The sequence below is a fragment of the Mus pahari genome, chromosome 10 (genome assembly GCF_900095145.1).
Source record: "Mus pahari chromosome 10, PAHARI_EIJ_v1.1, whole genome shotgun sequence".
Lineage (NCBI taxonomy): Eukaryota > Metazoa > Chordata > Mammalia > Rodentia > Muridae > Mus > Mus pahari.
In genome coordinates, this window is record NC_034599.1 from 25,734,390 (window position 1) to 25,737,194 (window position 2,805).

The following is a 2,805-nucleotide window of genomic DNA, read 5'->3' on the forward strand; positions in this document are numbered from 1 at the left end:
TAGTAAAAATCCTGTTACCAAGGGATTTTTAGGGAGTTGAATATCAGAGTGGAGAGGACTTTGTACCATCATCCTGAGGCCCATATAGAAGAATAGAAACTTTTAAATGCAGAATGTAATGGGAGCCAAACGTGGTGGCCTTTCATTCCAGCACATGCAAACTTGGTACAACAAAATCTCTCTCTCTCTCTCTCTCTCTCTCTCTCTCTCTCTCTCTCTCTCTCTCTCTTTGGTTTTTTTTTTTTTTTGGATGGGAGAATAGAGATAGAAGGAATTCAAACGGTACAAAAATATAAAGAATGCAAAAAGGGTGATATCTTGATGGGTAAGTGTACTGGTTTCTGAACTAGTTAATCCTCAATTCAAACCTTTCTTACACTTCTAGATCTGGAAGCAATTAGGCCCTCCTTGTCATATTGTGATGAGGATTTGAGTTGGTGCATTTGATGCACTTAACATACTCCAGATCCGGAGTCAGTAGTCAATAAAGAGAGACTTAAGGACAGAGCTGCTGGCTACCAGGCTGTTTGGGGGGCTGAGGTAGGGCTGGGGGATTCCTCTAGAGTCCAAAACAGACACAAAGGGAACATGGCTAGCATACAGGCAAGAAATTCTTTCTCCTGGGGACATGTGACGTATAGACCATGTCGACAGCTATAATCTGTGGCATTTCACAGAGAACTCAGAAAGTTGCAGAAGCAGGTATGTTAGTGCAGGCCTCTAATCCCAGCACTGAGGAGCCAGAGGTGAGAGGTCAGCCTGGGATATATAGCAAGACCTTACTGCAAAACAACAAAGAAAAAGAAAGAAAGGAAGGAAGGAAGTTGCAAAAGACATCCCACATGTATTTACAAAGTCCGTTTAGTTCCATGAAATTTTCAATTTCTTTTACTTAAAAAGAGTCATTGAAAGTGAACTCAACCTACAAAATAAATACATGGTTTACTACAAAGATTGGGAGGGTCAATGGCAGAACTGAGAGGTGACAGCTCTGAAATAATTATTCCCTTTCCTCACTGTGTTCCTGGGTAGAGCATACATCCTTGCCTTTTGACTTTCACCTTGGCCATAAGACTCATTGTGACCAATGGCAAAGTACAACGTCTTGAGAAGTGCTTTTGCAATTGCACTCTCGCTCCTGCTCCTCTGTCACCATCCCATAAAGAGCCCATCCCTGCTGGCCTGTTGAGTCCCAGGAGACTGATAAGCCACATGCAAAGCAGAGCTGCCCCAGCTGGCTCCCCCTTGGCTCTGATAACCCAGAGAAGCTCAGGATGAAAGAGAAAGGAAGGAAGGGAAGAAGGGAGGAAAGGAGAGGATGGAGGGAAGAGGAGCAAGGGAGGAGGGAAGGGAGAAAAAAAAGACAGAGGGGGGATATCAGTTTAGTGAGGCTGGGAGGGTGTTTCAGGAGATGTGTGGAACAGACTTCAGATCACTAGAACATAAATGTGAGGGAGGGGCTACAGCTCTCCTATGAGTTGAGCCCTAGGATAGTGGAGGCAGGGGATCCCCACAGCAAGCTTGGTAGCTAGACTTGTCTCATTGGTGAGCTATGGGTTCAACTGAGAGACCCTGTTTCAAAGAATAAAATGAAGAGCAACTGAGGAAAATTACATCAACTTCAGTCCTCCACAAACACATGCACACACACACACACACACACACACACACACACACACAAACACACACACACGTACAAATACTTGCATGCATATGTATGCCATACAAACACATACCACATATATATGCAAAAACACTAATGTTCTATGGTGCATGAGATCTAGTCACTATTTGTTATGTAATTTTCCTAGAACAATAATCAAATGGCATAGATATTGATACCAAAAAAAAAAAAAAAGTGAGTGACAGGAATTGAAACTGAACAGTGGGTAGATGAGACTAGAAAGAATGACAATGAAATTAGTTGAGAGGGCAGATGAAATATCAGCATGGGTCACATGGTAGTGAATTATTAGGCAAGCCTACAACCAGTACTCACTCCGAAGACAGAAAGTGAATCTGATGAACATGTAAACTTGGACAGAATTTTGGAAATTGAAGGTTTGATTTTTTTTTTCAGCTGCATATGATACTGTATTTTTTTAAAAGATGGACCCAAGAAAGAATTGATCAGTTTGGAGTCCAACTTTTAAAAGAATTTAAGTAAACGGCTTTTTATCTGCAGTCTCTGTACCCAGGAGGGTATCAGAAACTGACTCTACCATGTCTCCTCATTGCTAGGCCAATAACTAGAGTATAGCTCAGTAAAGCCCAGCATGACCCAAGCTGAGCACATACATGGACATAATTACAAGTGTTCGCCTGCCTGTTCCACCAGGAGCAGGGACAGGGCAGTGCTCCTGGGATTGCAAGGTAAGAGCATTTGGTCAAGGTAGCCAGGATACTTCACAGTATGCAACATTAACTTCGGGTCATTTTCTCTAATTCCTGGATTTAACATTTAGGAAGGGCCCAAGAGGATAGTGAACAGCTTCTGGTAAGAGATATGCCTCGGTATCCCTTCTGGTGAGAGATATGCCTCAGTATCCCTTCTGGTGAGAGGTATGCCTCGGTATCCCTTCTGGTGAGAGGTATGCCTCGGTATCCCTTCTGATGAGAGATATGCCTCGGTATCCCTTCTGGTGAGAGATATGCCTCGGTATCCCTTCTGGTGAGAGATATGCCTCGGTATCCCTTCTGGTGAGAGATATGCCTCGGTATCCCTTCTGGTGAGAGGTATGCCTCGGTATCCCTTCTGGTGAGAGGTATGCCTCGGTATCCCTTCTGGTGAGAGGTATGCCTCGG

At 43.7% G+C, this 2,805-nt stretch overlaps 1 long non-coding RNA gene across 1 annotated transcript in view; it reads left to right on the forward strand.

Moving 5' to 3' along the window:
• The window catches only part of LOC115064829, a 36,710-nt gene that overhangs the window by 372 nt on the left and 33,533 nt on the right, over positions 1–2,805 (forward strand). The window lies entirely within an intron of this gene.